This window comes from Dromiciops gliroides, chromosome 2, assembly GCF_019393635.1.
Source record: "Dromiciops gliroides isolate mDroGli1 chromosome 2, mDroGli1.pri, whole genome shotgun sequence".
Taxonomy (NCBI): Eukaryota; Metazoa; Chordata; class Mammalia; order Microbiotheria; family Microbiotheriidae; genus Dromiciops; species Dromiciops gliroides.
The window spans coordinates 376,306,387-376,316,515 of NC_057862.1; the positions used below are offsets into that span (position 1 = coordinate 376,306,387).

The following is a 10,129-nucleotide window of genomic DNA, read 5'->3' on the forward strand; positions in this document are numbered from 1 at the left end:
AGAAGAGAGGATGGGGCTGGATAAACAGAACTGGGAGTTATTTCTGAAGAAATGATTATTGAGTCCATTGAACTTGATGGGATCACCAAGCAAGACAGGCGAAGAGTAGAGGACCCAAACAGCCTTGGAGACACTGACAGGTAAGGAGCACGCCACTGATGAAGAACCAGTAAAGGACACTGAGGAGCAGTCAGGATGGTAAGAGGAGAAGCAGGAGAGAGGTGTATAACAAAAATTTAGAGTGGAGAGAATATTTAGAAGAAGGAATTGATCCACAGTGCCAAATACTGCAAAGAGGAAAAGAAGAATGAGGACTGATTAGATTTGGCAATGAAGAGATCATTAGTAACTTTGAAGACTACAGTTTTGATTGAATGATGAGAGTTGTTATTAGGATCTTGGCATATATTACTTCCATTGAGCTTATCTACTATTGTTCTCCTGCTTCAAGTCATGTGATATAACCACACATTCAGCTTCTATAGTCTTGTAAAGCTAGTGGCTTTCATATGAACTTGGGGAATCTCTTTAAAATTCTTCTACTGAAATCCACATGAAAGCTACTAACTTTATACAATTACAGAAGCCCAATGTGTTGCCTTTTTCCCCCCTCAGGATGGCCTCCTAGAGGAAAAGATGCAATAGAAGCAGGATAGTGGAGAAAGAACACTAAATATAAAGTCAGAGATCCTTTGATATAGTGGAAAAAATACTGATTTTGGAGTCAATGTTCAGCTGTTTTCAGTGGATTTTCAGTGTCTGACTCTTTGTGATCCCACTTGGGGTTTCTTGCTATTTCCTTTCCCAATTCACTTTACAGATGAAGAAACAGAGGCAAAAGGGGTCAAATGGTTTGCCCAGGGTCAACCAGCTAGTCAGTGTTTAAGATCAGATTTGAACTCAAGAAGATCAGTCTTGGGGGCAACTAGGGGGCACAGTGGATAGAGCACCAGCCCTGAATTCAGGAGTACCTGAGTTCAAATCTGGCCTCAGACACTTGACACTTACTAGCTGTGTGACCCTGGGCAAGTCACTTAACCCCAACTGCCTCACCAAAAAAAAAAAAAAGATGATCAGTCTTCTTGAATCCAGGACTGGCACTCTATCCACTGAGCCCCCCAGCCCCCCATGAAGTCAGAGTACCTCAGTTCAAATCCTTCCTCTTATGCTCATACCAATGTGACCATGGGCAAACACATACTCTGAGCCTAAGCTTCCTTATCTCTAAAAATGACATCATTATACTAGGAGATGTCTAAAGTCCTTTACGGTTTCAAATCCTATGATCTTATTTCTTTATCCAGTATTTGAGAACGTGGGGTTATAAATCTGGGATGATGTAAGGGATCTTCTTCTTTTAATAACATTAGACCCACTGAAAGATTCCTAAAGATTCAGGTTTCAGATAAGATTTTTACCCCACACATGGAACACAAAGGGTACTAATTAAGGGAATGTGCTCAGATGCTCAAAATGCTTCTATCTTTAATTGATAGGCCATGTTGGGAAGACCTACCAGGAGATTATTTCACTAAGGGGTGAATATTTATTGATGGGGTAATTCCTCTCACTGGCCCCGTTGGTATTAGAAGTCTCCCTCCTCAGCTATTCATCTCCTGGGACTGAAATGTTATGGCTGGAGAGGATCTTGGTGATCATCTGGAAATGACAAGCAATTTTCTACTCAATGGAGTTTGGACAGGATGTTTGGAGGCTCTTGTGAAGCATTTTAGTGAGAACCTTACCACTAAGTTATTGTTGTTCTGATGTCCCTAAAGTATTGAAGATTCTGGCTCCTTTGTCATTCTTAGCTATGAATTGTTCACAAAATAGAAATTCTTGGAAGATGGGGAGAAATCAGTGGGCAAAGCACTCTCAGATGCCCTAAATGAGACAGAAAAGACAAAGAATAAATTAGAGATTATCCCTTGAGCTAAAATACCATGGGGAGACAGTCATTCTTCACCTCACATCTGTGTCACTGACTCTTTCCCCTTAGTGTTTGCATTTATGCTTGATCCTTTTAACTCTCACCATCCACTGGATTCTCTGGTTTGTCCTTGTCAATTTAAACTCTATTCCATTCTTTAGAGGCAAAAGCAGGTCCTCTTGATTTGATATCAGTGACAGACCTGGCCTTTAACAACTCTCTTAGAGATGTGCAAATGCTCACACTAAATGAATGCTCAGACATGGATGAAAATTCAGGAGGGCAGATTTTTGTAACTTTTTGGACAGCCCCAACATCTGCAAATGGTTAGTTTAGAAAGGAGACCATCACCCACCCAAATAAATCTAAGATGTCGGAGGGTGCAAGGAATCATAACAAAGAACAGGGCAAAGAACTATAAACTTCAAAGGAGTGACTTGGGACTTAGACATGTGAGGTTGAAGAAATAAATGCAGAATTCCTGGTATGATGCCGGCTAATAAAAATGAAGAAAGGCTCCCTTGGTGTAGGATGATGAGGAAGACAGAGGATATCCTAAGTCTGTTCCCCTTGTGCCTCTGCTTATTCCAGGCTTATCCAGACCCTAGGATTATGGGGAAAATATCCTGTCATGAATTTAGACCAAATTTCAGGTGGTATAGGGGAAAAAACCCTCACAGCTTCTAGTCAAAGTATCTATAGTTGAATTCTGTTACTTTAATAGCTCTATTACTTTCAGAGACCCAATTCTCTCTGTGCCTCAGTTTCCTCATTATAAGATGATGTGGTGGGACTAGATGATCTCCAAACTCTCTTCTGACACTAACTCTTCTGGTCATATAACCATATGGCATCATATGGCTTGTCCAATCCAGGTACAGCAAAAAAGAATCCTTGAACCTTAAAGACAGTTTCAAACTCACCTCTTTTTCCTTCTAGTCTTCCCCTAGCAACTCCAGAGGAATGGAGCATGGTCAGGAGTTAAATCAGATGTCCTGGAGCTACAATGGACTTGAAATAGTTTTTCAATTCCTGGCAAAATTCTAGCATGAAGAGCCTTATCTATTCCTAATATGACCTCCATTAGAGCTCACAAAATATTCTACTTTAGTTTATCTGTTCCTGTTACAACTTTTTCTCCCAGAAGTCATGAAGAGAGTGTTGTGCTCAGCCCTGGTCAACACATTTTAGCATAGACATTAACAAAATTGGAGTCGGGCTAGAAGTGGAATACAAATAAATCCCATTAATCACTTGAAGGAAATGGGGATATTTGCCCTGGGGAAGAGAAGATTTGGGAGAGGGAGGGATATGATACCTGTCTTTAGGCATTTACCAACTAGTCAATTAAGAACAAAAGCTTTTATTACATTTTTATTGTGTGTGAGGTCCTAGGAATACAAAAACTAACATTATTAAAGTATAAAAGGGATTAAACTTAGAATTGAATATTTCAGGATGTAACAAATTTCTCATCATTAGATTTCTTCAAGTAGAAATTGGGTAACCACTTGTTAGGGATTTTGAAGAAAGGATTCATGTATGGGTTGAAGCTCAAGATATATGTTTTTAATTACCAGCCAGATAGGGGGATAGTAACCTATGATTCCTCTTCTGAATATCCCTGGTGTTTGGCCATATGAATCCATTCAAAGGAACTGGCATCCTTGGCCTATATCACTAGTATATGGATGACTTATGGATGTAACCCCTTCTTCTAAGAAAGTGAGCCTTTGATTTTTATTTACCAAGAAGTTTATTGTCTACAACTGTCTGCCATGGTGTAAATCTTGAGGTTGGTTATGTTGGGACAAACTTATAATAGCAGCCAGGGCCTGGGGCTTGTATGCTAGCTAGTCAGTTGCTATTTCTTTAAAAGTTTTTTTTTTTTTAATTTCCCTGTTAAAAACAAACCAAAAAAAAAAGAGAGATTTTTTCCCCAATAGATCTTGGACAAAGTTACATTACCTCCAAGGTTAAGCCCTTACCATACTGGGGGAGGGAGTCAGCCCTCTGAATAGATGATTTTCAGGGATGTGGAAAACCCTCATAGTATGATCTCATGGTTATCGGCCATAAGGCAATCCTTTCCTTACTCAGCTCATTCCCTCCCACGATTCTCGTGGGGAGGTCACAGCTGTATATTTGTCCATTGTGTCTGTGTGTGAGATGTGAGAGGCTAGAACATAATGCAATAAGATGGACATCCTGTCTGGACAATGAGACAGTGTAGGGTCCCCAAGGGCCAGTCCATGAATACCATTAAGAAATCCCATGTTTCTGGGGGGAACAGAGGAGAGTGATAGAATTCCAATGTAGTGCTCAGAGGCTCCTGGAGAGAGTGAGTCAGAAACTCCAGAGCCCAGTGCCCAGAGCTGTCTTTTTCAGGCAGTCATACACAGACTTTCCATGTCTGCAGTTGCCTGTGCCCTTGTTGTGGTTATTACTATGCATTCTTGGTGTGTGAACTCGCTGCTCCTCACAGATTAGTGCAAAGAAAAGTGATCTGAGCTTGGGGCCCTAAGAGAAGCAAACCATTTCTGTCTGGCTTGGAGCAGACTCCATTCAACTTTTGGGGGTTGACCCTTTCTAATCTCTGCTGATGCCATCGGATGCGATTAATACATATTCTTGTGGGAACTGTTTGATCTATGTATTGATGATCTGAGCAGCTGCTTAACTTGTTCAGAAGATGATTTTCCCCAAAGGAGTTATGGAGGTGCCAACATTTTTCTCTCCTCTGCCATTTTTCATATGAATTTCAGTGAATATATGGCTTTCATGCACAGGCCAAACTGTGATTTCACATAGGTCAATGAATGGTGAAACAAGGATTTTCATTGAAAATATTTTAATAATAACTAGCAAACTGGAAGGACATAGAAGGAAAGAAATGCCTTAGAAGTTGGATGGAGTAAAATATGATGAAGCTTAGGGTTTATTTTCAGTTACTCTGAACTTTCTGAATTTGAAATTCCCATTTATTATAACAGGCAGTGCGGCGCATTGGAAAGAAGACTGAATTTGGAGTTGGGCAAACTGGGTTCACATTCCATCTCTCTCTTAACTATCACTGTGGCATTTTGGAGATTTTCTAAGCCTTTCTGGGCCTCAGTTTCTTCATTTCCAAAAAGATAGCATTGGGCTTAGATAGACTCTTTCTTTTTCACACGCTAAATTAATAATTGTAAGGGACTTAGAAGTTGCATGGTTTAGATATCTATGAGATATAGGGTTTACTCTCATTTACTCTGAACTGTATGGATTTACATTTCCTATTTATTATAATGGAGAGGTAGCATGGCATAATAGGTTAAAAACTTTCCTTAGAATCAGGAAAGTCATAGTTCAAGACTGGCCTCTCATATATACTGGTGGTATGATTCTGGGCAAGACTCTTAATGTTGCAGTGCTCCAGGCAACTCTGATAAAATACATTGTAGAGAAAATGTTTACCTGCATTAATAGAGGGAGCTTCCTTTCTGGGAATGACATATACACTCACATGGTCTTTTGTACCAGACCTGTGTTTATACATATACACACATGCATACATATATACATACATATACATACATAAATGTATATAAACACATAAATGTGTATATGTTTGTATCTATATCTCCCATGTACACTTATATGGTGTGTATGTGTATATATATATACACACACACACGAACATATATATGTGTGTGTGTGTGTGTGTGTGTGTGTGTGTGTGTGTGTATAAAGTACTGTTCTTCAGCTATGAAGATGACAGTGCTCTAATTATGGTATTTACTTTTACTTATTTTTGCAGCAGTGGAGATTGTGTTGCCTTAATCATTCCTTCCATATCCCTTTTTATTAACAGTGGTACACATTTGTAAGAAGGTAACTTAGAATTAAAATGTGGGAGAAAATGGAACCATATTAGCTGATCCTTCCAAGGATTGAGCATCTAGGTCATGCAATGAATAGAGTGCTAGACCTGGAGTCAGGAAGACCCAAGTTAAAATCTGGCCTAAGACATGTACTAGCTATGCGACCATGGACAAGTTCTTTTACCCTGATGCCTATAGTTTCCTCATCTTTTAAATGAGCTGGAGAAGGAAATGGCAAACTGTTATAGCATCTTTGGGAAGAAACCCCCAAATGGGGTCACAAAGAGTCAGACTCAATTAAACAACAACAATCCAAGAATTACTAAAGCACTTATTTGGAGGAGAATCCCGGTAGGGTGTAGTGGAAAGAACATTGGAATTAGAGTTAGAATCCCTGGATTCAAACTCTTATTCAAAATCAAATTTAATCATGACCTTGAGTGAGTCACTTAAACTCTCAGTCTTAGTTTTCTCATTTGTAAAGTAGGGATTAAAGTATATCTATATCTATCTATATCTATCTATATCTCTATATATCTTACAGGGGAGGTATAAATAAATGTTATATAAAGTCTATTTTTCAGGGCAAAGCCAAAATGGCTGAATAGAAGGCAGAGACACTTACCTGAGTTCTCTAAAATTCTCTTCTAAACAATGTTAAAATAATGCCTCAAAATAAATTCTGGAATGGAAGAACCAATAAAATAACAGGGTGAAACAATTTTCCAACCCAAGAAAATTTAGAAGGTTGGCAGGAAAGGTCTGTCTCACTGGGGTGAGAGTATAGTACAGTCTAGTGCAGAACAAGTCAGTCCTTGGGGATGACCAAATCAGTGACAGCATTTTCAGAAGCTCTCAGTCCACAGATGGTAAAGGTAGACAACTGGTCAGAAGAAGATTAGGGGAACCCTTTGCTAGCACTGGGTGTAGGACTCTGTTGCATTGCACATACAAGGTCACAGACCCTGGGCAAGAAAGAGCACTAGCATACCAGACCTTGTAGCTACAGCAGAGTGGAGTCCCTGATCAAAGTTCCAGAGGGAAAAAATGTGCTTCTGGTTGCTCACAGATCACAGCAGAGGCTAGGAGAGCAGTGATCACATTTCTCTTTAGATCATATTACCTTGGAAGAACTGAAAACTTACAGACCACTACTAATCCCATTCCCTAACTGGTGCTGAAAAGAGCAGAAAAAAATACACCAAAACTTGAAGCTTGGAACAGTGCCCCTTCTACCCTTGGAGCAGAGCCCAACTTTGAAGTAAAGTTAAAAGTCAAGAAATAGGCTGGAAAATGAGCAAACAACAACAGCAAAAAGAACCTGACCAGGGCAGCTAGGTGGCACAGTGGATAAAGTGCCGACCCTGGATTGAGGAGGACCTGAGTTCAAATCCGGCCTCAGACACTTGATACTTACTAGCTGTGTGACCCTGGGCAAGTCACTTAACCCCCACTGCCCAGCAAAAAAAAAAAAAAAAAGAACCTGACCAAGAAAAGTTGGTGTGGTGACAAGGAAGATCAAAACAAACTCATAAGAAGGCAACAAAGTCCAAACAGTTATATCTGAAACCTCAAAAAATATATATAAATTGGTTTCAGGCCCCCAAAAATAATTCCTGGAAGAGCTCAAAAAGAATTTAAAAAATCACAGAATAGAGGTAGATGAAAAATTGGGAAAAGAGAGTGGTGCAAGAAAATCATGGAAATAGTTAATAGCTTGGTAAAGGAAGCACAAAAATATTGAAGAAAATACTTTAAAAATAAAATAATCCAAATGTTAAAAGAGGCACAAAAGTCTATTGAAGAGAAGAACTCCTTAAAAAGCAGAATTGGACAAATGGAAAAAAATATGTAGAAAAAAATCACTGAAGAGAACACCTTAAAAAGTAGAATTAGTCAAATGGAAACAGAGGTACTAAAGCTCACTGAAAAAAGTAATTCCTTAAAAATTGGAATTGGGCAAGTGGGAGCTACTGACTTCATGAGATATCAATATTTTTTTAATCAAAAGAGTGAACAAATAGAAGAAAATGTGAAGTTTCAAGGGAAAAACAACTGACCTGGAAAATTTATTCAGGAGAGAAAATTTAAAAATTATTGCACTCCCAGAAAGTCATGATCAAAGGAAATCCCTAGAGAGCCTTTCAAGAAATTATGAAGAAAAACTGCCCCAATATCTTAGATCCTGAGGGCAAAATAGAAATTGAAAAAAAAATCTACTGATAACTTCCTGAAAGATCCCAAAATGAAAATTCCTATAAATATTATAGCCAAATTTCAGAGCTCCCAGTTCAAGGAGAAAATATTGGAAGCAGCCAGAAAGAAACCATTCAAATATCTTGGAGCCATAGTCTGGATAACAGAAGATTTAACAGCTTATACCTTAAAGGAAAAAAGGACTTGGATTATGACATTCCACAGAGTAAAGGAGCTAGAATTACAACCAAGTATCACCTACCTAACAAAACTGCATATAATCATTTAGGGGGAAAATGAATATTCAATGAAATAGAGGATTTTCAAACAATCCTAATGAAAAGAGCAGAGCTGAATTGATAATTTTACTTTCAAATATCAGATTCAAGAGAAGCATAAATAGGTAAATAGGAAAGAGAAATCATAAGGAATTCAATGAAGTTAAACTGTTTACATGCCTATGAGGGAAGATGCTATTTGTAACTCAGAACTTTCTCATTATTAGGACTGGTAGAAGGAAAATACATGGAGGGCAAGACTATGGATTGGATATGATATTTAAAAATAAAATTAAGGAATGGAAAAATGCATGGAGTGAAGAGGAAAGGAAGAGGTAGAATGGGGCAAATTATGTCACATAAAAGAGGTATGAAATAACTTTTATAGTGGAGGGGAAGATGGGAGAAATGAGGGGGTATTTCAACTTTCTCATTGTAATTACCTCAAAGAGGGAATTACATACATACTCAGTTGGGTATAGAAGTTTAACTTACCCTACAGGGAAGATGGCAGGGGGATAGGAGGGGGTGGTGATATTAGGGAGGGTAAATTGGAGGAGGTGGTAGACAGAGGTAAAACACTTTTGAGGAGGGATTAGGGTGAAAGGAGAGAGAGAGTAGGATAAACAAGGTGGGGGGAATAGGATGGAGTGAAATACAGAGTAATCATAACTATGGAAAAAAAATTTTACAAGTTTTTTTTTTTTCTGATAAAGGCCTCATTTGTCATTTATAGAACTGAGTCAAATTAAAAAAAAAATAAGAGCCATTCCCTAATTGATAAGTAATCAAACCTTAGGAACAGGAAGTTTTTAGATGAAGTAATCAAAGCTATCTACAATCATAAGAAAAATGCTCTAAATCACTTTTGATTAGAGAAACACATAAAACTACTCTGAGGTATGAGCCCACATTCATTAGATTGACTAATAAGACAGAAAAGGAAAATGACAGATGTTGGAGTGGAAGTGGAAAGATTGGGATACTAATGCATTGTTGGTGGAGTTGTGAATTGATCCAGCCATTTTGGACAGCAATTTGGAACTATGCCCAAAAGGCAATGAAACCATGCATACTCTTTGACTCAGCAATACTACCAATTGGGTTTACATCCAAGAGATTTCATTAAAAAAGGAGGGGGGAGGACCTATAGGTACATAGATATTTATAGCAGCTCCTTTAGTAATGGCGAAGAATTGGAAATTGAATGGATGCCCATTAATTGGGGAATGGCTGAACAAGTTATATGATTGTGATGGAATAGAATTGTGCTATAACTCATTGCCCCACCAAAAAAAACACAAAACAAACAAAAAAGTAATGATGAGGTGCTTGCTTTGGCACCACATATACTAAAATTGGAATGATACAGAGAAGATTAAAATGGCCCCTGTGAGGGGATGACATGCAAATTCATGAACCATTCCATATTTTCGAGAATATTATGAAATGCAAAATGGATCATTCTGATTACATTAAATTGAAAAAGGTTTTGTGCAAACAGAAGCGATGAAGCCAAGATTAGAAGGAAACCAGAAAGCTGTGAAACAAGTTTATAGCCAGTGTTTCTGATAAAGGCTTCATTCCCCAACTGAGAAATGGTAAAAGGATATGAACAGGGGCAGCTAAGTGGCGCAGTGGATAGAGCACCGGCCCTGGATTCAGGACTCCCTGAGTTCAAATCCGGCCTTAGACACTTAACACTTACTAGCTGTGTGACCCTGGGCAAGTCACTTAACCCCAATTGCCTCACTAAAAAAAAAAAAAAAAAGGATATGAACAGGCAGTCTTCAGATGAAGAAATCAAATCTATCTATTTCCATATGAAAAAATGCTCTAAATCACTAATTATGAGAGAAATG

The 10,129-nt window shown here is 38.4% G+C and overlaps 1 non-coding gene across 1 annotated transcript; it reads left to right on the forward strand.

The window, feature by feature from the left end:
- Nucleotides 1–9,595: 9,595 nt before the first annotated feature.
- On the forward strand, nucleotides 9,596–9,702 carry LOC122744945. The gene has a single exon (XR_006355274.1). It is a non-coding gene; the product is annotated as a U6 spliceosomal RNA (small nuclear RNA).
- The last annotated feature ends 427 nt before the right edge of the window (nucleotides 9,703–10,129 follow it).